Genomic DNA, 26794 nt, shown 5'->3' with positions numbered 1-26794 from the left:
CAGACCTGCCAAATAGGGACACCGATACCTTCCAGAACACCACCGGATTGAAAAAGAAGCCCTACAAGAACTGGCAAACAACATCGATTTGGTTATCAAACCTGTCGACAAGGGAGGGGCCATCGTGATTCAAACCAAGAACAACTATGATACCGAATGTAGGAAACTCCTTGATGATCGCAGGAACTATGAGATCCTTCGAGATGACCCAACAGAAGAGATCCGGATCATGGTGATGGTAGAAGAAGCTACAGACCATGACTAGGTTTCTAAGAAGGAAGCTGATTTCCTAATACAAAAATCCCAGAAAACGTCGTATTTCTACACCATTCCCCAAATCCACAAGAATGTGGCGTACCCTCCCAGCCGCCCGATTGTAACTGGCATAGGTTTAATATTGGAACCCCTTTCAAAATTTGCGGATGCCTTTCTTAGACCCCTGGTCCACAAAACCAACACCTACCTGAAAGATACCAAGGCTGTACTACACATAATCGAGGATCTCCCCTTCGACCCCGACCATAACCTACTATTGGGACTCGATGTCGAAAGCCTTTATAGGAGTTTACCCCATAATGAGACACTTGACATAATGGAGGAGGTTCTTTTCTCAGCACCTTCAGACTACCAAACACCCAGGAATGTAGTGATGGAGTGCATCACTTTGGCACTGAAGAACAGTTTCTTCCTCTATAAGGGGGTACACTACCTACAAAAGCATAGGACTAGCATGGGGAGTACTTTTGCTCCCAGCCTGGCCTGTCTCTATGTACACCATCTAGAGACAACCAAAATACTACACCATCAGAACCCATTCCAAAACCACATAGTGGTCTGGAAACTGTCCATCGATTATGTTCTTGTAGTATGGAAGGATAAAGCAGAATCAGTTGGGAGCTTCATGGCATGGCTCAACCAACAGGATGTGTTTTTGAAATTCACCCACACAATCTCGAATGAAAACTTGGTATTCCTTGATTTAAACATCTACCCGGAAGGCGGAAGACTAAAGACCACCACCCACTTTAGACCTACGGCAAAAAATTGCCTCCTTCTGTACAGTAGCTTCCACCCGAGGAACCTGAGGGATAATCTCCCATATGGACAGTTCTTTCGCCTCCGGAGGAACTGTTCTGACGTCTCAGAATTAAAAAAACAAGCATCCGACTTAGAAGTCAAACTCCTAAAACAAAACTACCCTAACATAGTTGTGCAAAAAGGTTTGAAAAGGGCAAGGAACAACAACAGGGATGCGCTATTAGAGAACTGCACACCAAGGGATCCTGAAACACGCCCTATATGTGTCACAACCTACAATATCAATTCTAACAGAGTATCTAAAATAGTGAACAAGCACTGGAAAATCCTAAATTGTGGTGGGCTTGATTTCCCCAAACCAATGTTCTCCCACAAAAGAGGAAGGAACCTGAAGGATTTTCTGGTCCACACCAGACCAAGAGCCATACAAGAACATAATCCCCAACCAATAGCCTACAACAAATTCAGGGCCACTACCCATGTGGCGCATGCATTACATGTGAACTAACACAGAGGAGCCAAAAAATCACCTTCACTAACGGCTCAGTATGGGAACAAAGGGCTTTCATGAACTGCAATAGCAGAAACGTGATCTATATGATCACCTGCCCCTGCCGAAAAGAATACATTGGCATGACATCTAGACCCTTAAAGATACGGATTGGCGAGTACAGGAGTAATGTGCGATGTAAAAAGAGCACCACTAAGATGGCAGGCCACTGCCTAACCATGGGACACAGCATTGGTGATCTACAATGGACTGTGATTGAGCAAATCCAGAATGAGAGAGGTCTACTGGAAAAGGAACAACGTTGGATGTTTTGTTTAGGGACCCACTTGACGGGCTGAACGATGACATTCCGTGGGTCCAGCTGACCTCTCATTGAACAGCACTCTTCGACTACACTGTACCATATGTAACACGTCCATAGCAAGAGATTGCCGTAGTTCACCCAGCTTGCATAGGGTATATTCACCCTTGAATGTATTTTTACACACTACTGGTCCACCCGTATGGAGCAGTACTTAATGAGATTATGCCTTTATGACCAGGTCATACCTCGATGAGAAAGCCCATCATTCTTCATGTTTCACAATCAAAGGGGTATCCTCCCGCCCTCCCCCCTTTTTTTTTCATGAAACACCCCCTTTATGATAAAAGCAGCCCTCCTGCCGTTGTGGACAGCTTCGCAATATACATTTATGCATGTGGCATATGACCCGCAATGTACTGGGAAGAAAAATGTGACACACCAACATCAATGACACTCACAAGGGGAAGTTGTTTGGGATGCAACTGTCTATTTTGAACCATAAGGCATTAGAGCTTAACAGTAACAGACCTCCACTTCCTATTCCAGAATAAGGCGAGTAAGTCTCACGTGTGGGACACATCCGCGTGAGTCAGCTGTTTAACTGACATTCAGCAGACGTATCAGGAAGTGAGCACAAGGCACAACTTCCGCTCACTTCGGCAGACGTGCATCAGCACTCTAGTGTTTGACATTCGGCAGACGTACCAGGAAGCGAGTACAAGGCACAACTTCCGCTCACTTTGGCATACGTGCATCAGCACTTTAGTGTTAAACATCTTCACTGGAAGACCACACTTCCGGTCACACTATCAGGTGTAAGCACTGAACTAATCACTTAACCAATTAGCGGCTGCATAAATATGCACCCTACCGCACTCTCTGTCACACCACAGAGCCGCGGGATGGCGAGAGAGGAGGCGAGGACTTCGTAACCACTGAGTGAGTACGGCATAGCCGCAGGGGGACCAAGGTTTTAGCACTGAGTGTGCTCTTCACGCTAGCAGTACAAACGCCCAGGGAACCTTGTGTTTTCTCACAATTGTTTACTTTGTGAATACAATAGAGGAAGGCCATTTATCCCACCTTTCTTTCCCACAAACCGAATACAGTGGCCATTTCCTCCTCATCTGAAAAGAAGGCTCATGGAGCACTGACTCCTACCATTTCTAGTATGTACTCATTTGTTTCCTTCTGATCTACAACTATTGCGAAATCTACAACATAGTGTGTTTTCTGGTTTTTGTTTGTATGTTCTGTGTTTGCTCCCCCTTTTTCTTCCTGAACAAGCCACAGCACTTGTGTTTAATTATAAATATAAATGACACTATTGTCACTATGCATCACCTTTTTCTCTCCATTTAGGTGATCTGTGTTTGCGCATTGGGAAGCGCACGTGAAGTAACTGTGCTCTCTTTTTCAGGCTAATTTTCAAGTCAAAGTAACTTTATTTTGGTCAACGTGACCTAAAAAGTACAGAATTTAAAAACATTCATTTACGAAAATACATCAGAAGAGTATAAAAAATCATGGCATTTCGAAGGATTTAAAAAGGCACTAGGAGTATCATTAAATAAATACATGAAATCGAGTTTAAAAAAAGCAAGGTGGCAGATATACAATGGAAACACGTCACATGTTCATAATAGTTTTGTTGAAAGTGCATAGTGTTTTATAAATAAATAACTCAGACTAAAAAACTTTGATAAAAAGAGCAAAAACCCTTCAGTTTTAAAATGTATAACATTATATAAAGGGAGATTTTACCAGATGGTAATACTTAATGTTTTCAGAAAAACCCTTCTTGCACACCACATAGAAAACAGAAATCCTGCAACTGAGTAAACAACTGGAATATTAAGATCATACTTCAATATCCTAAACACTTCAACACAGTGTCTGCTACCCAGGTTTCTACACATCTGCACCAACCATCTTTTTCTCACTTTGTTTTATCCCGGGCAACCGAAAAAGACATGCAGCTCTGATTCCTCAGAATAGTCTCAAGCAGGACACCTATCCTCGTTCTGTGCTCTCCACTTTGATGTAAAACAGCGGAGAGGCAGAACCCCAAATCTAAATTGTAGATAGAGTTTTCTGGCAGTCGCTGGTTTAATGAGGTCGAGAACCTTCTCATAGACAGAGTTATCCTTTATTTCCAAAAAGGTTTTAGTTAATCTACCTATATTGGAATTAGAATGCAATAAGGCCGTTCTATAGTTCTCATATTGGGCCTTCATTTGTTTCTTAGAGATTTGAGGGCATGCTAGCTCTGGATCAGACCAGCATTCCCCCAGACCCATGTCTGTTAACAGATGTTTGATATGGGAAAACCAGGGCAGTCTAGCAGCACCCCTAATCTCTAGAACTTCGGACAATTCTTCTCTATATGGGAGGAGTTCAGGTGTCGACCATAGGCGGCGCCAATATAGAAGGGGTCTGAGTCACAGGAATTCTCCTAGTTCCATCAATCCCACATCTAAACGTAGTGGAATTAAAGGAGTACTATGTGGCAATCTAAATAGGTTCCTGATATATTCGTTCTTACAGTGGCCCCAGAGCTCTGCGCCATATAATGCACCCCAGCGTGCCTGAACCCTATAAATTTCTAGTGCCGGACTGACAGCGCTCTTGTCTGATTTATTAAAGACCTTCAAGATGCCCCCTGTTGACTGGGCTAATTTTAATGTTGACCTCATTGTGTGCGCCCCCCAGTCCATGGACTCAGTGATGGTGATGCCTAGATACATAAAGGATGTTACTCTTTCCAAAGGTTTACCCTTGAGTGAAGGATTTGGACGAGTGTTCTTTGGTTTGGTAAACACCATAAATTTTGTTTTCTTGAGGTTGATCTCAAGGCCTCTTTCCTCACAGAACAATTGAAATCTGTCCAAAACCCTTTGAATCCCCATAGGTGATTTAGACACCAAAAGCGTGTCATCGGCAAACCTCATAGCCGAGATCCTGCGTGAAGCTAGTTTTGGGGCATCTAGATCTCTTTCTTGTGACAGAGCGTTTATCAGGCCCTTAATGTAAAGATTAAACAAAATTGGGGCAAGCACGCAACCCTGACGTACACGACGTTTAATGGGTATGGGTGCTGTCAGTTTTCCATCCCTGCCGTATCTTATTTGTGCAAAATTATTTTCATGCAAGCGCCTAATGAGGTATATTAGATACGCGGGGGCCCCAGCTAGAGTAAAACAGACCATAGTTACTCCCTTGGCACCAGGTGAAAAGCTGACCTCAGGTTTACAAATATTAGGTAAAGACTACCTCCCTCCAGGCAGACCGTCTTCCAGTGTAGTAATTGTAATCTTAATACTTGATCCAGGGTCGAACATTTTTCCCTGAACCCTGCCTGGAGCAGAGAAAGTACACTCTCATCATCCATCCAGGATTGGAGCCTGAGGAGTAGGACTGGTGCAATTTTTTTTTGAGGGATATCAATTAGACTGATTGGTCTATAATTACTAGGCAATAAAGGGGAGCCCTTTTTATAAATCGGAATCATCTCCGCGCCCGCCCAACTTTCAGGGATCTACATACCCATCAGTATTGCATTAAAAAGGACCCAGAGGTAGGGTGCCCAGATGGATGGCTGCTCCTGAAAAGATCCCCTGGGATCTTATCCAAGCGAGGGGCTTTAACCCGTTGCGGGATTCCGCACGCGGTTAAATCTTCCTGATGTTAAGGGGGGAGGGGCTGCTGCTCCGTTCGCGGCCCCTGCTGGTGTCTGGGGCTTGTGGTCCTTGGTTGTTGCCTGCCCCTCTTCTTAACTCGCCTCAGCCGCGATGCGTTTCCCGCGTAGCAGGAGACGCGAGAAGTAAATATGCCCGGTGATGAGGGGGAGGGGCTGCTGCTCCGTTCGTGGCCCCTGCTGGTGTCTGGGGCTTGTGGACCTTGGTTGTTGCCTGCCCCTCTGCTTAACTCGCCTCAGTCGCGATGCGTCTCCCGCGTAGCGGGAGACGCGAGATGTAAATATGCCCGGTGATGAGGGGGGAGGGACTGCTGCTCTGTTCGTGGCCCCTGTTGGTGTCTGGGGCTTGTGGTCCTTGGTTGTTGCCTGCCCCTCTGCTTAACTCGCCTCAGTCGCGATGCGTCTCACGCGTAGCGGGAGACGCGAGAAGTAAATATGCCCGGTGATGAGGGGGGAGGGACTGCTGCTCCGTTCACAGCCCCTGCTGGTGTCTGGGGCTTGTGGTCCTTGGTTGTTGCCTGCCCCTCTGCTTAACTCGCCTCAGTCGCGATGCGTCTTATTTTCAGAAATACTGACAGAGCTTACATGATCACAATACCAACTGAGTACTGTATTTTAACGTCACTCTTTGTATATAACAGTTATCTTTGCACCAATTGATAGTAACATAGTGAGCACCTAAGGGATCATCTTTAGTCCTGATGAAGAAGCCTTGATGCTTCAAAACATGTTGAATTACCAAGGAGTATCAGCACATTAAAGGGGTGATATCTTCGAACTACCTTTTTAACAGTAGCAGCCTATGACCGAATAAAATTCTTTAGTCCATAAGCCAAGGTACTTTTTAACCCACACGTCTCACCACCCCTGACCCTTTCTCTCACTACATATACACCACACATAGCACTACAATAACAGTGCTCCAGCGTAGTCGCTAGTCGTAGCACGCTCTGTCCTGCAGCGGGGCCGGGAAGACCCCCTATGATGAAGCATGACACCAAGGGCCCTTTTGGTATGTGAGGGGTATTTTAACAAACACAGTGTATGCCCTACAAGGTTTCTGAGCACACTTCCCTTTCAACCTCTTTGAGGTGGATATTTTTGTTTTGAGTTGATTTCTATATACATTCTGAAATTAAGGAGTTATCATGTAGTCCTATTGACAGTTTATTTATAGGGTGAAGATTTTTTCCTGAAGTTCTGTGAAAATTATGAGACATTATACATTGCTGAAGATTGTATGATGTATGGGTGACTCACAAAAGGTTGAATTTGCAGTATAACTAAAAGCCTTTTCCTAATCGTCAACACCATTCTACTCATTTAAAGAATATGTGTAGGAAGATTTTACAATCTACAGAGAGCTGTTCATAGTACCTGGTTGTGCATGCCTTATTAGTGACTAATGCATAGAGGTGAAGCAGTTGACCTAAAAATCTATGTCAGAAGGGGTATTTTCCATCTACATCTTATTAAGGTAGATATTTGTCAAACACTCTTTCAAATGGTATTCAAGTTTTAATAATTTGATGATTGCATTAATGTCTACAGAGACAATACCGGGGCAATTCACAAAGGTAACTTACACTTGTGAGCAATTTCCAATTTACACATGTAAGTTTACTCTTGCAAAAATTGCTGATCGCATTAATATCTACCATGCCATTACAATCCTTATGCACATACATGCCAGTAAAAATGAGCGTAATATCTGCTAAATGTGGGTGATTTTGCATATATGCCTCATGTTCTGCATGTTGAGAGAGGTTACATCATTTAGCACTACAGATGTTATAGAAAATCACAGGTCAGATTTATCAAAGGGTTGTGTTGCCTTTGCATCACTCAATGTGATGCAAGGGTAAAGCAGTCCATAACTTAAGCTGGAACTACATTAACAAATAAAACATTTCTGAAGAGGACTGCTCCAAAATCACCACCAGTTCACTACTCTATCCTTGCCCTCATACCCGCACGCACCCCACGGCTTCATCAAAAGATCTCCTCCAAACAGCCCCGTTTACGGGAGCCCGTCGGGCATTGCAGCGCCGGCCCGACAAGAAGCAGAGCCCAATGATGAAGCATGACATCCTTCGGGGTGTGTGAGGGCATCACAAATAAAGATCTGCCATTTTCCTTGTCCTCCTGTTAGGAACTGCACACCCCTTGGAGCATAGTTCTAATTGAAGCCCTATGTGCAGGACCTGGTTTAAATAATGGCTTCTGGTCCCCCCCTTTTTTTGAAACATTCCCAGGAGTAATAAACCTGGTAATGCATCAAAATTGTACATCTTCCCAATAGAGGTGCAACAAGGAGAAATATATTTATTTCTCTTTGTTCTTTCCTCCTTCAAAGTGTGCTGCATTCAGATAGTTTTTTGGCAGAAGGGTGTCCTTTTGTTCACAAAAACAATCCTGCCTGCAACTCAGGCACCCTTGCACCATGGTGCAAGGATGCTTGCATCGGCACTAGTCATCGCTTAGTGCATCAGCACAGTGAAAGATCAGAAACACACCTGTTAGACTTGGGCCTTAGGGCAGGTTCACCCCGAATCTTTTTGCCTTTATTTGTGACCCTGTGTAGTGATTTTTGGGTCTTGGCGCACTTTTTCCCTGTGTCCCAGAGTGAAAGTGCGTGCGTGTAGTATGGCTGGCCTGCTCTCCCATAGGAATGCATGGGGAATGTGTGTGCCCTGGTAGTTCCTGATGTGTGGGGAGTGCAGGCTCGAGTTTAGTATGTATGAACTCGTGAGAGTGAATGCTGCGCAATGGTATGTGCGGCTTGTATGTGTCTAGAAGGGAAGTGCTACTTCTGGACATTGATGTATGTGTGCAGTGAGGATAGTGGAGCGTGATTGGCTGGAGCTGGCTGGCATGCCAGGCTCCAGGAAGTCTGGATGGGTCTGCCCGGTGGTGAGTGTGAGATCAGCATGAGTGATGTGTGGGAGGAGTAGATCTGTGTCCTGGATGGGCTGGGTTTTCCCCACACAATGCTGGCTCCGCCCCCCTGTGGTTTGTCTAATGACCCTAGCCTCCCCAGTGAATGAAAGGGGTGGTTGGGCCATCAAGGGTACTCCCAAGCCAGCTGCAACTGGTTTCCCCCCACCCTGCACCTCCTAACAAAGGATTTCCCTGTATAAATATGGGGCTGTGTCCCCACAGAAATGGTTCTACTTGTGGATCCTTGCCAGAGGGGGCTGTTGCTGCTGGGGCCAGGAGGACCGCCACTTGGCTTGTCTCCCTGCCTGGAGACCCAGTGTGCTGGCTCTGGCCCTGCCCTGCCCCTCTGCCTGCCTCCAGTCCCTGCTGGAGCTTTTGCTTTGACTTAGAGTGCCTGGAGGCGCTCTTATTTGATTTATAGCGCTAGGAGCGCTTTCCTGGTGCCACAGCGCTCAATAGCGCTTTTGCTGATATCAATAGCGCTAGGAGCGCTTTCCTTTAGCCCCCAAGCGCTGGGTGCGCTTTATTTCTATTATAGCGCTGTGGAGCGCTTTTTGCCGCTTTTTGGCATAGCGAGTGCCTACCTCGCTTTACCTTTATTTTGAAGGCCGGTGCCACCCGGCATTGCCCCGTGGTCTGTATTTATTTTCGAGCCGGTGCCACCCGGCATTGCCCAGGACATCACCGCCGCAGCCCGGGCGCACTGGAAGCTGCCGGGCCGCCGCGCTGCCTGCAGCGACCCGGAAGTCCCGCCTCCTGACCCCCAGGGCCGCGCTGCCATTGGCGGCCCCGGCGGAAGTCAGGCGGCGTGTGGAGGAGACAAGGCCAGGCGGGAGACGAACGAGGCGGCCGGTCGTGTCCCCGAGGCTCCCCGAGTGGAGAGAGGAGCCCCGGGACGAGAGGAGCCCCGCCCGCCCTGAGATAGCCGGTGAGTGAGGCAGAAGGGAGGGGCGCCGGGACACATTGTTGGTGTCCGCCCCCTCTCCCCCCGGTAGCGCGATCTCGCGCCATTTGATGGAGTGAAGCCACGAGGGCTTCAAAGCAGCATACCTTGGTTCTCTGAGCGGCCCCGGTTGGCAGCGGGCCGCTCCAACGTGGGCAGCATTCGTTTTTAGAGCCACGAGGCTCTGAGGGGCCATTCTATTCTTCGAGCCCTGAGAGGCTCCGGGCATTCCTGATCTCGGGCCCCCGAGGCTCCACGCCGCAGTTGTCTACGAGCCCAGCGAGGCTCATCGCCCACATCGTAGTTAGAGCCCTGAGAGAGGCTCTGGGGGCATTTTAATTGTTTTAGAGCGCAGAAGCTCTACATTGCCTACTTTGTTTTGCGAGCTCAGAGAAGCTCGAGGGGGCAGTTGATTTATTTAGAGCCAGAAAGGCTCACAGCGCCCACAGTTGTTCTAGAGCCCCAGAGAGGCTCTTGGGTGCCATTCCTTGTTCTTGAGCCCTCCTGGCTCCAACGTTTGCCCAGTGCATATTCACAACTGTCCAGCACTTAGTGGACAGTTGCTACGTTTAGGCTTTTGTGTCTGTGCTGCCTGCGCAGACCTCCCTGACACTGAGACTCAGGGCATTCCGCCCCTTTCGAGGCCAGTTGGCCTGAGGGACATTTTGAGTGTTGTGCTACATGCACCCTGCGCATTGTGATTTCTTTGCTATATGATTCTTGCGCAAAAGTTCTAACCTGCACCTCTGAATGTGTTTTAATGTTACATGTGCAATTCTTGTTTATTATTACCTTTGCTAAAAGTGACCTGCTTAGGTAATTCTTTATGTGTTTATCCCCTTTGCTAAAAGTGACCTGCTTAGAGGATTGTTGGTGTCATTACCTTTGCTAAAAGTGACCTGCTTAGGTAATGCCTTGTTCTTTTATTCCCCTTTGCTAAAAGTAACCTGCTTAGAGGAATGTTGATGTTTGATTGCCTTTGCTAAATGTTACTTGCCTAGGTGATTATTTTAGGTTTCCTTCCCCCTGCGTGATTTCCCTACAGAGACTAGGGTGGCGTAGGAGGTGATAGGTTTTCCTTCCATAGGTCCTGATGATAAGGTCCTAGCTCCCTGCGTGATTTCCCTACAGAGACTAGGGTGGCGTAGTAGGTGATAGGTTTTCCTTCCATAGGTCCTAGCTCCCTGCGTGATTTCCCTACAGAGACTAGGGTGGCGTAGGAGGTATTTTCTCTTTACCAGTAGTTACTGGTTGTATGCTACATTTACTATTTCTGTGTTACAGTCATTGTATGTTTATGTGCTAAAGTGTTATACCTACAAGTATTATTTCTAACAAGTGCATACCCCTGACAGTGGTCCAGGTGGCCCTGTCCTGTACATAATCCCTTGTAAATCTTGCCCGTGCCTGTTGGCACATTGTAAAGTGTGTGTGTTATCTAATGTGTTTTTATTATTATAATACAAAGGCTATTTTTGATATAACCTTGTGTGGAGTTTCCTTTGTGGTGGGCCTTTGGTTGTTGTCGCTGGGGTGCGCGCGCAAACGCTTTACACATCGCCTCTGAGATTAGCCTTGCTGCTCGCGCCACGTTACCTAGAGGGTGAGCGGGGGTTATCTTGGTGTGTGACTCCCTAGCCCTGACTTTAGAAATGGTGATCCCTGACTGACCTCGACGCGAGTCTTGGCCGGCCAGGGTCCCGTTTCTAACATTGGTGGCTAGCGGTGCGGATTGGACTTGCGTTTGCGCTGTACCACAGTGGCGACAGGCCACACTTCAAAACTCTGCAATTTTAGATAACCACATTTTTGGGATTATTGTTTTTAGGGAAGTTCAGTTTTGCTTCTCCTGAAAGGTGTCATTTGTATTTTGTCCAGTACCTTGTTCCCCGCCCTGCTCCCAGAGTTTGGTACCTGTGTCGCTAGTGGTCAGGTTGAGATAATCAGGGGTGGTAGAAACTGCCTTACCAGTCCGAGGGGAGGGTTGTGTGTGAATGAGTGTGTGTTACGCTGGACAGTGGAGTGCAAGTTCTGAGATAGGAATCTTGCTGAATTTTGTTGATTGTATACTCCTGTTTAGCTCAGACCCCCAGGTTCCCTGTGTGATCTCGTCTCTAGAACGTCTGCCAAAATGGAGCCTGTTTTTGATCTCAGTGATCTAGTTTGGTACAGTATGCAGGAGTTGGAAAGGTTCTGTAGAGAGAGAGACATAGGGGTGGATGAGTCAGATACTGAGAACCAACTTAGGAACCACCTGGTCCAATGGTATAAGGATCAAAGGGATCTTGAGCGCAGCGAGGAAAGGGCCCAGGCCACACGCCATGAGGGTGGTGAGTCTGTGGGGAGCCCTGAAGATTCTGATGAAGAATGTGAGTTGGATGATGACAGTGGTTGGGCCCCAGCAGATAGTGAGGACCCCATAGGTAGGGAGTCCCTTGCTGGGCCCAGTGTCAGTACCAGCGCCCCATCCCTTGTCCTGTCCCCAGAAGAGTGGGAAGATAGGGAGAAAGAAAGGGAGCACCAGTTAGCGATGGAACAGCTCATGTTAGAGCATGCCCAGGCTATGGCGCAGCTAGAGATCGAAAGACTCTTAGCGCAGGAGAGGATAGAGGTGGAGAGAAGGGCCATCATCCGTGAGAGAGCAGCCCTAGAGGATAGACTCTCCCCTGCGCACAGTTGTAATTGTCTGGATTCCCCAGAGAGGGTGGAGTCCAGTGGTGGCAGCTTTTTAAATATAAGTGTAGACAGTCCCACTCTCAGTTCCCCGAGTATGGTGCCTGTTTTCCCAGAAGAGGAGTTAAGGTTGAGATTCAGGAATCTTAGAAAACTGCCTCACCAGTCTTGGGAAGATTTTGAGGACGAATGTTGTGGGACACTGTTTGATTGGGTAAAGGTTCACACGGAAGATGATTTTGACATCTTTTTTGATTTGATTGTCAAAGAGCACCTGCTCAGTTGTTGTTCACCAGGGTTGCGCACACACCTGTTGGGGTGTGGATTGTCTGGCGCATGTGAGCTGGCAGCGGAAGCAGAGCGATGGGACAGTGCGAGAGGTTCTTCTGAGTCACTAGTGAGTGATTCCAACAATAGTGGGTCAGGTGTCTTCCAGCCCAGTGTGGTGGAGGAGGGTGAGAGTAGCCCAGCTAGGTCCTTGGTTAGTGAGAAGGGTGTAGGGGCTGACTGCCTGTCTCAGTGGAGCGGGAGTGAGTGTGTGACCGAGAGTCCCCAGACGCCCGAAGCCCTGTCACAGAGCCTGGATGGTTTCTTTAGGGAACACCAGGAAAGGAACCTAGACTTGCCTGTTAGTTCACTTGAGGGAGATCTCCTAGTGTGTAGAGAACCTGGAGCATCTGTAAGCGGAGCTTCTATGGTCCTAGAAGCTGGCAGTACCGCTCCAGGAGGGAGAGTACAGAAGTCCAGTGAAAGGAGTGATTGGGGGATAGGATGTGAGTCCCCAGAAGTCCTGGAGTGCCAGGCATTGGTTCCACCGAAGGTTTTAGACCAGAGGTTGGATGGCCAGGTTCAGGATCAGCCTGACCTGAAGGGTGGGACTACTGTAATCAGTGTCCTAACCAGTTCTTTCTCCAGAGGTACCGCCCCGGTTGGGAGGGAGCAGGACTCTGGAAGGGGGTGCAGAGGGTGGGAGAGCCCACCTCTGACCCCGGTACCACCTGAGGGGTTAAACCCTAGGTTGGGAGAATGTTGTTTAGAGGGAACCCCTCGCAGGAGGAGGAGGAACCCTAGGAGAAGAGGTAAGGGGAGGAGAGCCTTCCCTGAGACTCCTGGTCCGCCTGAGGTTGTAGACCCTAGGCTGGAGAACCAGTGGAAGTCTAGCCCTGTCTTGCAGACAGGAAGAGTGGAGCATGGCTATTATGTGCCAGGGGTTACTACCCCCCACTTTGTGAGTGGGCAGGATCCAGTGGTACCTGGGTGGCCTAGGGCCTGGTCCTGGCCGAGGGCAGCTGGAGAGTATCAGTGGGGTACCCCAGTTAGTCCCTACAGTAGTTTTAGAAGGAACCCTAGGGGTTCACCGTGGCGTAAAACAGGAGGGTGTCCCTGCAGTTGTGGGCCCGCGTCCTTGTTTTATCGCCCCAAGCAGGGAAGCCCATCACGGTGGTGATCGGTCTGCCCTGCGTTTTGGCTGGAAGGGGGTCGTGTTAGACTTGGGCCTTAGGGCAGGTTCACCCCGAATCTTTTTGCCTTTATTTGTGACCCTGTGTAGTGATTTTTGGGTCTTGGCGCACTTTTTCCCTGTGTCCCAGAGTGAAAGTGCGTGCGTGTAGTATGGCTGGCCTGCTCTCCCATAGGAATGCATGGGGAATGTGTGTGCCCTGGTAGTTCCTGATGTGTGGGGAGTGCAGGCTCGAGTTTAGTATGTATGAACTCGTGAGAGTGAATGCTGCGCAATGGTATGTGCGGCTTGTATGTGTCTAGAAGGGAAGTGCTACTTCTGGACATTGATGTATGTGTGCAGTGAGGATAGTGGAGCGTGATTGGCTGGAGCTGGCTGGCATGCCAGGCTCCAGGAAGTCTGGATGGGTCTGCCCGGTGGTGAGTGTGAGATCAGCATGAGTGATGTGTGGGAGGAGTAGATCTGTGTCCTGGATGGGCTGGGTTTTCCCCACACAATGCTGGCTCCGCCCCCCTGTGGTTTGTCTAATGACCCTAGCCTCCCCAGTGAATGAAAGGGGTGGTTGGGCCATCAAGGGTACTCCCAAGCCAGCTGCAACTGGTTTCCCCCCACCCTGCACCTCCTAACAAAGGATTTCCCTGTATAAATATGGGGCTGTGTCCCCACAGAAATGGTTCTACTTGTGGATCCTTGCCAGAGGGGGCTGTTGCTGCTGGGGCCAGGAGGACCGCCACTTGGCTTGTCTCCCTGCCTGGAGACCCAGTGTGCTGGCTCTGGCCCTGCCCTGCCCCTCTGCCTGCCTCCAGTCCCTGCTGGAGCTTTTGCTTTGACTTAGAGTGCCTGGAGGCGCTCTTATTTGATTTATAGCGCTAGGAGCGCTTTCCTGGTGCCACAGCGCTCAATAGCGCTTTTGCTGATATCAATAGCGCTAGGAGCGCTTTCCTTTAGCCCCCAAGCGCTGGGTGCGCTTTATTTCTATTATAGCGCTGTGGAGCGCTTTTTGCCGCTTTTTGGCATAGCGAGTGCCTACCTCGCTTTACCTTTATTTTGAAGGCCGGTGCCACCCGGCATTGCCCCGTGGTCTGTATTTATTTTCGAGCCGGTGCCACCCGGCATTGCCCAGGACATCACCGCCGCAGCCCGGGCGCACTGGAAGCTGCCGGGCCGCCGCGCTGCCTGCAGCGACCCGGAAGTCCCGCCTCCTGACCCCCAGGGCCGCGCTGCCATTGGCGGCCCCGGCGGAAGTCAGGCGGCGTGTGGAGGAGACAAGGCCAGGCGGGAGACGAACGAGGCGGCCGGTCGTGTCCCCGAGGCTCCCCGAGTGGAGAGAGGAGCCCCGGGACGAGAGGAGCCCCGCCCGCCCTGAGATAGCCGGTGAGTGAGGCAGAAGGGAGGGGCGCCGGGACACATTGTTGGTGTCCGCCCCCTCTCCCCCCGGTAGCGCGATCTCGCGCCATTTGATGGAGTGAAGCCACGAGGGCTTCAAAGCAGCATACCTTGGTTCTCTGAGCGGCCCCGGTTGGCAGCGGGCCGCTCCAACGTGGGCAGCATTCGTTTTTAGAGCCACGAGGCTCTGAGGGGCCATTCTATTCTTCGAGCCCTGAGAGGCTCCGGGCATTCCTGATCTCGGGCCCCCGAGGCTCCACGCCGCAGTTGTCTACGAGCCCAGCGAGGCTCATCGCCCACATCGTAGTTAGAGCCCTGAGAGAGGCTCTGGGGGCATTTTAATTGTTTTAGAGCGCAGAAGCTCTACATTGCCTACTTTGTTTTGCGAGCTCAGAGAAGCTCGAGGGGGCAGTTGATTTATTTAGAGCCAGAAAGGCTCACAGCGCCCACAGTTGTTCTAGAGCCCCAGAGAGGCTCTTGGGTGCCATTCCTTGTTCTTGAGCCCTCCTGGCTCCAACGTTTGCCCAGTGCATATTCACAACTGTCCAGCACTTAGTGGACAGTTGCTACGTTTAGGCTTTTGTGTCTGTGCTGCCTGCGCAGACCTCCCTGACACTGAGACTCAGGGCATTCCGCCCCTTTCGAGGCCAGTTGGCCTGAGGGACATTTTGAGTGTTGTGCTACATGCACCCTGCGCATTGTGATTTCTTTGCTATATGATTCTTGCGCAAAAGTTCTAACCTGCACCTCTGAATGTGTTTTAATGTTACATGTGCAATTCTTGTTTATTATTACCTTTGCTAAAAGTGACCTGCTTAGGTAATTCTTTATGTGTTTATCCCCTTTGCTAAAAGTGACCTGCTTAGAGGATTGTTGGTGTCATTACCTTTGCTAAAAGTGACCTGCTTAGGTAATGCCTTGTTCTTTTATTCCCCTTTGCTAAAAGTAACCTGCTTAGAGGAATGTTGATGTTTGATTGCCTTTGCTAAATGTTACTTGCCTAGGTGATTATTTTAGGTTTCCTTCCCCCTGCGTGATTTCCCTACAGAGACTAGGGTGGCGTAGGAGGTGATAGGTTTTCCTTCCATAGGTCCTGATGATAAGGTCCTAGCTCCCTGCGTGATTTCCCTACAGAGACTAGGGTGGCGTAGTAGGTGATAGGTTTTCCTTCCATAGGTCCTAGCTCCCTGCGTGATTTCCCTACAGAGACTAGGGTGGCGTAGGAGGTATTTTCTCTTTACCAGTAGTTACTGGTTGTATGCTACATTTACTATTTCTGTGTTACAGTCATTGTATGTTTATGTGCTAAAGTGTTATACCTACAAGTATTATTTCTAACAAGTGCATACCCCTGACAGTGGTCCAGGTGGCCCTGTCCTGTACATAATCCCTTGTAAATCTTGCCCGTGCCTGTTGGCACATTGTAAAGTGTGTGTGTTATCTAATGTGTTTTTATTATTATAATACAAAGGCTATTTTTGATATAACCTTGTGTGGAGTTTCCTTTGTGGTGGGCCTTTGGTTGTTGTCGCTGGGGTGCGCGCGCAAACGCTTTACACATCGCCTCTGAGATTAGCCTTGCTGCTCGCGCCACGTTACCTAGAGGGTGAGCGGGGGTTATCTTGGTGTGTGACTCCCTAGCCCTGACTTTAGAAATGGTGATCCCTGACTGACCTCGACGCGAGTCTTGGCCGGCCAGGGTCCCGTTTCTAACAACACCATATCTAAGTAAATGTGGGATATTCCTGCTCTCTCAATTTGATGCAACATAGCAAGTTGTCTTGCTCTGTTGCGCTGTATCAAATATTGATAAATCTCACCCTGGGCCTAGATGTTACCTTGCTAAATACCTTCCTGCATGTAAAGAGTATAGCAAACCATCACAATCACTGGACGATGTCATCAATAATGTCTTTTGGAATCCCCCTTGGCCCGTTGTGCTTCTCCAGCCTATGGCGGCCTGCCCTCCATTTTCAGCTTGCTGCCCCTGCCTCCCTCCCCCTGGCCCTCCGCTATCCGAGTGAGTGCCCATGCTCATTCCCTCCCTCCTGCTAAAGTCAGCCTACCTTGAATAGTCAACTTGCTGCCCCTATCCCCTCCCTCCTGCCCCCTGTGGTCAGAGAAGGTTTAAGTCTTAGAGTCTTCAGTGAAAATGTTAGTTTTAATTGCCCACATTTTCTGGTTACTATATTTGTAGGAAATTAAAGTTTCCTGATTTGCCATAAGGGTGTGATGTTTTATCGTTCTTCATGTGTTTATGGAGATACCTGCATAGTACATTATTTTAACTGTATCGCAGCCTGTTAAATTTAATAGAGTAGCTGAACATTTTTTTATAAAAACCATGATGTCAGTATTCTGGAAAGAGGCAGTGTGTATCCTCACTACACCAGGACACTTCAGCCAATAAACATTTGTAAGAATGGAGAAAAATGCATAGTAAGGGAAAATACCCACGAGAAGTGATGAATACCTATATGTAAAGGTTAAGGCAGAAGGGGAGTGAGGTATTTGGAGAGGACTTAACAGATCATTACTATTAAAGTAATCAAGGGGAAATCTTTGCATTAATTATCCATCGCTCCCTAGAAAAAGCATTGCACAAAGTTTGAACAACTACACCGAATAATCAAGCTGTAGTCTATACATTCCTACAAAGAAAAGCCATATTCCAAATGTATGTATTGCTGCAGAGAAAAATCAAAGTTCAAATTATATACTACAGTAAAAATTAATCAAGATATAAAATATGCATTACTTCACAAGATAATCACAAAGTATATTATAGATTAGTTCAACAGATATCGGAGCAACAGCTTGTTATCTTTTGCGAGTGAAATCATGTTTACGTCTGTAGGAATTTTTCTTAGATTATAATAGAAGAGAAACACTCATCAGGTGGTAAGGGACTAGAGATTATCTGGTAAAACCCACAGAGTAATTAGAGGTAGACATCTTAAAATGAAATAGGGGAATGGTGTGTGGCATTCTGCTCTGCTTAGCATGTAACAAGGATAGTAAAGTTTGTGAGAACACCCTTCACAAGGGCGCCTGGAGGAGGAATCCCAGATGCTGTGTTTATAAAGAGGAGAGTAAGGTGAAGGTATTTGCAAAAGTCAGGAGTCATTTCTGCTGAATAGTCACAGGTGCCTGATATAGGGGAAATTACATTTTACTTGTAGGGGTGTGTTAGACCTGGCACCTTGGCGTGAGTTTCCCTTCCACTTTTTGCTGTCGTGCCTCAGATGTTTTGCTGGTGTCCGCTACTCAGGGCACTGCGCCACGGCCAACCCGTGCCGCAGTGCAAGTGCTCCCTACTGTAAAGTGTACATGTGATTGATATACCTGATTGGTTCATTGGATTTACTGTCAGTCCCCAGTAAAGTGCACCAGGAGTGCCAGGGCTTGTGAATGCCAATACTGCTAGTGGGCCTGCAGCGCTGGTTGCGCCACCCACAGAAGCAGCCTTAAAATGTGTCTAGGGTCTGCCATTGCAGAACCTGCGTACAGTCTGGTACTGTCATACTGGCTGGGCAAGTGCACACACTTGCCAGCCCCTAAACCTTCCCTTAAACTTCATATTAGTCACCCCTATGGTAGGCCTGAGGGCAGGGTGCATTGTAAGTATAAGGTAGAACATGCCCAGATGTGTGTGGCATGTTCTAATAGTGAATTACTGCCAAATTCGTTTTTCACTATTGTAAGGCTACCAGTTCCCTTCTAGGCCAGATGGGCTGCTGGAATTATTACACTCTATAATCCCAGCAGGCTCAGGGAACATGGTAGAAATTAATGTTTAGTATGCCTGAACTCAGAATAATAAAATACTTCTTTTAGTAAAGTTTATTTTAATATCCTGTGTTTGCAAATGCTACTTTTAGAAAGTTAGCATTTGCTTGCCTAACCATTTCAGCCCGCCTCTGCTTGGATGTGGATCTGACTGTCTGGTGTGTGTGAGTGACAGGGCTGGGAGTTGACAGGTAGTGAATAGCCAGATGACACCTTAGTGGGTGGTGGGAGTTTCCCCTGAATGATGCATCAGGCTGTGCTCTGCCACCACAATGCTGGCTCCGCCCTCCTGGGGAGCGACTGATGACTCAGCCTGCACCTGGCCCAGGAAAGACCGAAGCTTGTCAACAGAGTGCTCAGGCTGCCCCTGTCTTCACAATGCCGGCTCCGCCCCCCTGGGGAGCGGCTGATGTGCCTGCCCTCACACTGAATACAGAAGTCATAAGTACCCACAACAAGTACTCAGAGACTGAAGCAGTTATGCAGAGGCCCCCCTGGCCAGTGAGAACAAAAGAAACTGTGTATAAAAGTAGGAGCCCTGCTCCTTGTGAATTAGAATCCTGTTTCACCACGAAGGACCTCTGCCCGACTAGAAGGAGAAGAGACGCTGGGAGAACTGGCCTGCTGCTTGCCTTGCTGAGAAAGGAGAGGAAAAGACTTGATAAGAAAAGACTTTGCTGCTTTGTGCTTAAACATTCTCCAAGGGCTTGACTGAGCTTGCCCCCTGACCTGAGCCACAGGACCATCTGGCTCAACCTGCCTCTGCTCGTCTGCCGGTAATTAACCGGGATATCTACTACTGCCGGAGCTGTGACTTTGGTGCCCCCCAGCCCCTCTCTGAGGCCGTGACCGACTGTGTCTCCTCGTCCCCGCCGAGGAAGAGCTCCGCTCCGTTGAGCCGCTCTTCCCCCGCTGAGGAGATCGCTGTGTTGACCGCCTGGAAGGCTCGCTGCTGTGGTGCCCCCCAGCCCCTCCCTGAGGCCGTGACCGACTGTGTCTCCTCGTCCCCGCCGAGGAAGAGCTCCGCTCCGTTGAGCCGCTCTTCCCCCGCTGAGGGGATCGCTGTGTCGACCGCCTAAAGAGGGCCCGCTGCTGTGCCTCACCCTCCCGCCAGAAATCCCTACCGGACGCAAAACAGACCCAGGGGACAGACCTCCGACTTGGACGGACGCCTCGGGTGCCAGCCTCGCTCTGACCGAGCCGCTGGGCACCTCGCCTTTGTCCCCGGAGGAAAGCCGCCACCGAGACCGTCAACGGGCTCGGGGCCCGCAACGTTTGTTTTCCCCCTTTTTTGTTGTGCCAGCCGCCCTGCCTACGAGTGCCCCCGGCCTCCAGATCAGCTGTGGTGCGAGCCGCCTTTCGCAGCTGACTCGCACCGCTCTCTGTCCCTGCTCGCGGCGCCGCTCCGCTCTGTGCGAGCGCCTCAGCCCCTCCCGCTGGAATCCGATCCAGGCGGGCGAGGGAAATCACAGGCTGCATCCAGCGCCCCGGCCACAGTGACAGGAGCGGCCCCAGGTCCTTTGGCCCTTGCCTTCCGTGGGCCGCTCTGAGGCCAGCACTCACCCCTGCCTGAGCCCCCCAGACCTGTGGGGGCCGCCCGCATCGACAGCCCCGGCAGGGCCGAACGCGTCCCACGCGGGAAGCGTGAGCTTTGGGCGGTCGGGCCCCGATCTCGGCCCGGAACGGGCAGAAAGCATTCCGGAGCCCCTGGACTGGCTGCAACAAGTTGGGAAGGAGCAGTGTGACCCTCAATACCCCCCAGGAACTAAGAGAGCCATCCTGAAAGGTACACTGCAGGAAAACATCCATCTTAAAGACTGAAAGTACATTTTTGAACTACAACAAAGAAAGCTTGCCTATTTACAACCTGTGGGCACCCCAGAAACGTTATTTGATCTTGTGATAAGTCTGACCTAAGAGATATATATATTTTACATAAAGAAGCGTATTTTTATATACTCACAGCCTGGTGTCCATTTGTGGGGGGATTGGTATATTTTACTGTGTGTGTGTCTACAAATGCTTAACTGACTAACGCCTGGAGAATCGCCTTGGCTGCTCACGCCACGCACCTAGAGGGTGAGCAAGGGTAATTCTGAAGGGTCATCCTTTGCCCTGACTTAGAGGAGAGGGTCCCTGCTTGTCACAAGTACCTACTTGCGCCAACCAGAGACCCCCAATTCTAACATTGGTCGCAGCGGTGAGGATTTGCGAATTTGCATTTGTAGTTTACATACAGTGAATTACTGATCACCACATAGGGAGAGCAGATCTATAACGCAGCCACAGGTTTCCAGTTCCTTTTTGCTAATTTTGTTGAGACCTCTGCCATTACTGAAGCCATGCCTGGCTCACTTCCTGCCGGAAGAGCGCTCTCTACCTTCTCTGGAGCAGATGACATAGATTGGAGAGAGGGAGCCTTGAGGAGCTTAACCAATGACCAGCTGAAAGATCTCTGCGCAAAATGCAGGATTGCCAAAAGTGGATTGAGCAACAAGACCCAACTCGTGACGGCGCTGAGAGCCTGGAGGGAGTCAAGAGATCCACAGACCCCGGTGGATATCATTCCACCAGATGGCGCTGTAGAGCCCCCCAGAGGCCTGTCACCAGAGGAGCTGGCAGACAGAGCCGCAGACAGGGCACATGCAATGGAGATGGCAAGATTAGCTGGGCAAATGGAAATGGAAAAACAAAAACTGGAAATGGACAAGCAAAGATTGGCCATGGAGGCACAGCAACGCCAGCTGGACCATGACCTGAGAATGAAGGAGTTGGATCAAAGAGGTTTGGGAACAGCTCCTTCTGGTGGCAGCACAACGCCGGTGCAGGTAGAGTCCAAGGTGTACATCCCCAAAGATATAGTTAAAGAATTCTTTAGGGGGGATGACATAGGACAGTGGTTTAGGGCATATGAGGTAGCCATGTCCTCCCACCGGGTCCCTGAGAAAGATTGGGGAGCGGGGTTGTGGGGAAGGTTCCTTAGCGAAGGGCGGGACACCCTGCTAGATTTGCCCACTGCAGAACAAATTTCTTATCCCCACATGAAAGAGGCCTTAATGACCAGGTATGGGCTTACCCCTGAATTATATAGACAGAGGTTCAGGGGGTGTGCAAAGCGTCCTGGGACTACGTATGTGGAGTATGTGAATTTTTTTTGCAGAGCCCTGGATGGTTGGGTGAAGGGTAACAAGGTGAATGATTTTCAAAGTCTCTTTGATTTAATTGCATGGGAGCACTTGTCTGATAACTGTTTTCCTGAGTTACGCCAGCACCTGATTGATAGCAAGCTGTCCAACCCGAGGAAGCTTGCTGAGGAGGCGGACCGCTGGCTCAGCACCAGGGTCCACAAGGGTCCAGTGGGAGACTCCGCCAAGGGTGGGCAGGGTCCCCAGCAGAAGAGTGGGGGGGACAGGGGTAAACAGAAAGGGTTCCCTAAAGGCCCCCAAAGTAATCCCCAAGGGAACCAGCAGAAGGGTTCTCAGCCTCCCCCACCCCCAAAGCAGAATGGGGCCCCGACAGGTAGACCTGTTCCAAAGGGGCCCTTCAATTGTTACAAATGTGGTGACCCGGGGCACATAGCCAGTGACCCCAAGTGTCGCCTGTTTGGAAAACCAGCACCCACTGGTGCTCCGCCCCGACAAGTGACCAGTGTTCACTTAGGAGAAGAAGTGATGGTCCCGGGGGGTGGAGATCCTGTTCAGATGACCCTAGTCTCACTAGGAGACAGTGAGATGGTCCCTACAAACTACCTGCCCTCTAACACTAAAAAATATGGGCAGGTGGTTACCATCAATGGTAAGAAAGCTGAGGCTCTTAGAGATACAGGAGCCAGTGTGACTGCAGTGAGGCAGCACCTGGTGTCTCAAGAGCAGGTTGTACCCCATGCCTACTGTAGGGTTGTCAACGCTGACAATTCAGAGAGTCAGTGTCCGATGGCTCAAGTTCCCTTCGAGTGGGGGGGGGTCTCTGGTACTCTGCAGGTCTGTGTGAGGAAAACCATGCCTGTTGACTGTTTGCTAGGGAATGACTTGGAGGACTCCCCTTGGGAAAAGGTGGAGAAAACGACTCACCTGAAGATGGTGGGTCTACCTGACTGGGCGTGCGTGACCACCCGGTCAATGGCAGCCAGTAGGGGTGATCAAGAAGTCCTGGGACCTGAAGGAGAGGCCCAGGAACCGGCCTTAGGGAGAAGGCGCAGGGGGCGCGGGAAACCGGCCCCTGCTGTTCCCACGGTCCAGGAGGAAGCAGACCTTGAGGGGGATGCCCTGGAGCCTACAGGGGAACAGATTGCTGAACTGGGGGACCTGCCTGAGCTGACCCATTGGCAGCAAGAAGGAGGCCCCTCCAGGGAGGAATTCTGCAGGGAGCAGAAAGAATGCCCTTCTCTCGTGGGTATGCGGCAGCAGGCTGCAGACCAGGCCAATGGTGTTCAGGCCAAAACACATTATGTGTACTGGGAGAATGACCTCCTGTATTCCGAGCCTAAGACTGCTGAACCTGGGTCAGCCCGTGTGCTGGTGGTACCCCAGAAGTTCAGAGCCTTCCTACTGGGACTGGCTCATGATGTGCCGTTAGCAGGACATTTGGGGATGGACAAGACCTATGACAGGCTTGTCACCCACTTTTACTGGCCCCAAATGCACAAGAGCTCAGATGCTCATTGTAGGACCTGTCCAACTTGCCAGGCAAGTGGGAAGAGTGGAGGGAAGAACAAGGCTCCACTCCAACCATTCCCTGTGGTCAGTACTCCATTCCAACGAGTGGGTATTGACATTGTTGGGCCTCTGGACCCCAAGACAGCCATGGGCAACAGGTTCATCCTGGTCTTGGTGGATCATGCCACCCGGTACCCTGAAGCCATCCCTCTGAGGACAGTGACGGCCCCCGTGGTGGGGCGTGCACTAATGGGAATTTTCTCCAGAGTGGGGTTCCCTCTAGAGGTGGTGAGCGACAGAGGGACCAACTTCATATCCAAGTATATGAAGTCCCTTTGGCAAGAGTGTGGTGTGACCTACAAGTTCACCACACCTTACCATCCCCAAGGAAATGGGTTGGTTGAAAGGTTCAACCGAACCCTAAAGGGCATGATCATGGGCCTGGAAGGTCCAATGAGGCGTAAGTGGGACGTCCTCTTACCATGCCTGCTCTTTGCCTACCGCGAGGTGCCACAGAAGTCTCTAGGGTTCAGCCCCTTTGAGCTGCTGTATGGTCACCCCGTGAGAGGACCACTGAGTTTGGTAAAAGAAGGCTGGGAGCAATCTCCCAGGAAACCTCCCCAGAATGTATATAGCTACATGCTGGCCTTCAGAAACCAAACCAGGCGCTTCAGACAACTTGCTGAGGCAAATCTGGAAGCTAGCCAGGAGGAGATGAAGCGGTGGTACGACCAGAATGCCACTCTGGTAGAGCTTCAGCCTGGACAAGAGGTGTATGTCTTGGCCCCAGTGGAACCCTGTGCACTTCAGGATAAGTGGACAGGCCCATTTGAGGTTGTGGAGCGCAAGAGCTCAGTGACATACTTGGTGGACATGAAGACGCCCAGGAATCCTTTAAGGGTCTTACATGTCAACCGCCTCAAGCCCCACTTGAAAAGGTCCGAAGTGGGCATGCTGTTGGCCACTGATGATGGAATGGAAGAGGAGTCTGAGCCTCTTCCTGACCTCTTAGTGGCCTGTGAGAAAGATGGGTCAGTGGATGGAGTTAACCTCTCACCCACCCTGACCCCTGAGCAACAGGAAGACTGCCGCCAGTTGCTGGGGCAGTTTCCAGACCTGTTCTCCCTGGTTCCTAGTGTCACAGATTGGTGCGTCCATGATGTGGACACAGGAGACAGCTTACCTGTGAAGCATAAGGCTTACCGGGTAACTGACAGGGTCCGGGCCTGCATCAAGGAGGAGGTCTCCAAGATGCTTGCTCTTAGGGTGGTTGAGTCTTCCAGCAGTCCTTGGTCCAGCCCCGTGGTCTTGGTCCCAAAGGCTGCTGCGCCGGGAGCCACACCTGAACTCCGGTTCTGTGTGGACTACAGAGGACTCAATTCAGTCACCAAGACTGACGCGCACCCTATCCCCAGAGCTGATGAGCTCATTGATCGGCTAGGGGCTGCCCGGTTCCTCAGCACGTTTGATTTAACGTCTGGGTACTGGCAGATCGCCTTGACCGATGGGGCAAAGGAGAGGTCCGCATTCTCCACACCAGATGGGCATTTCCAGTTCCGGGTTATGCCATTTGGGATGAAGAATGCCCCTGCCACCTTTCAGAGGTTGGTCAACCAGGTGTTGGTTGGGCTGGATGAGTTCAGTGCCGCCTACCTGGATGACATCGCAGTGTTCAGTGGCACCTGGCCAGAACACCTGCGGCACCTCTGGGAAGTGTTGATGGCCCTGCGCAAGGCAGGCCTCACAATCAAGGCGAGCAAGTGCCAGATTGGGCAGGGTTCCGTGGTGTACTTGGGACACCAAGTGGGGAGTGGCAAGGTGGCACCCTTGCAACCCAAAATTGAGACCATCCTGGCTTGGGAACCCCCCAAGACCCAGACTGCAGTGAGAGCCTTCCTGGGGCTCACTGGGTATTACAGGAGGTTTGTCAAGGGCTATGGCACTATTGTGACCCCCTTGACAGAGCTGACTTCTAAGAAGCAGCCCAGGAATGTGATTTGGACTGACACCTGTCAGAAGGCTTTTGACACCCTGAAGACTGCCATGTGCACGGCACCCGTGCTCCTGGCTCCTGATTTCTCCAAGGAATTCATAGTGCAAACAGACGCTTCAGAGCATGGTGTAGGGGCTGTTCTCTCACAGATGACTGAGGAGGGCTGGGACCACCCTGTAGCCTTCATCAGTAGGAGGTTACTTCCCCGGGAAAGTAGGTGGAGTGCAATAGAGCGTGAAGCATTTGCTGTGGTCTGGGCACTGAAGAAGCTAAGACCCTACTTGTTTGGGTCTCACTTCCGGGTTCAGACGGACCACAGGCCCCTCAGATGGTTGATGCAAATGAGGGGTGAGAACCCAAAACTGTTGAGGTGGTCCATCTCCCTACAGGGTATGGACTTTACGGTGGAACACCGCCCTGGCACAGATCACGCCAACGCTGACGGTCTGTCCAGGTTTTTCCGCCTTAGTGATGTGGAACTCCCTGGGGAAGGGTAGTTCCCCCCACATTTCAGCTGGAGGGGACACGTGTTAGACCTGGCACCTTGGCGTGAGTTTCCCTTCCACTTTTTGCTGTCGTGCCTCAGATGTTTTGCTGGTGTCCGCTACTCAGGGCACTGCGCCACGGCCAACCCGTGCCGCAGTGCAAGTGCTCCCTACTGTAAAGTGTACATGTGATTGATATACCTGATTGGTTCATTGGATTTACTGTCAGTCCCCAGTAAAGTGCACCAGGAGTGCCAGGGCTTGTGAATGCCAATACTGCTAGTGGGCCTGCAGCGCTGGTTGCGCCACCCACAGAAGCAGCCTTAAAATGTGTCTAGGGTCTGCCATTGCAGAACCTGCGTACAGTCTGGTACTGTCATACTGGCTGGGCAAGTGCACACACTTGCCAGCCCCTAAACCTTCCCTTAAACTTCATATTAGTCACCCCTATGGTAGGCCTGAGGGCAGGGTGCATTGTAAGTATAAGGTAGAACATGCCCAGATGTGTGTGGCATGTTCTAATAGTGAATTACTGCCAAATTCGTTTTTCACTATTGTAAGGCTACCAGTTCCCTTCTAGGCCAGATGGGCTGCTGGAATTATTACACTCTATAATCCCAGCAGGCTCAGGGAACATGGTAGAAATTAATGTTTAGTATGCCTGAACTCAGAATAATAAAATACTTCTTTTAGTAAAGTTTATTTTAATATCCTGTGTTTGCAAATGCTACTTTTAGAAAGTTAGCATTTGCTTGCCTAACCATTTCAGCCCGCCTCTGCTTGGATGTGGATCTGACTGTCTGGTGTGTGTGAGTGACAGGGCTGGGAGTTGACAGGTAGTCAATAGCCAGATGACACCTTAGTGGGTGGTGGGAGTTTCCCCTGAATGATGCATCAGGCTGTGCTCTGCCACCACAATGC

This window comes from Lissotriton helveticus, chromosome 2_1, assembly GCF_964261635.1.
Source record: "Lissotriton helveticus chromosome 2_1, aLisHel1.1, whole genome shotgun sequence".
NCBI lineage: Eukaryota > Metazoa > Chordata > Amphibia > Caudata > Salamandridae > Lissotriton > Lissotriton helveticus.
The sequence above is the reverse complement of the archived record's forward strand: the minus strand, read 5'-3'. Positions refer to the sequence as shown.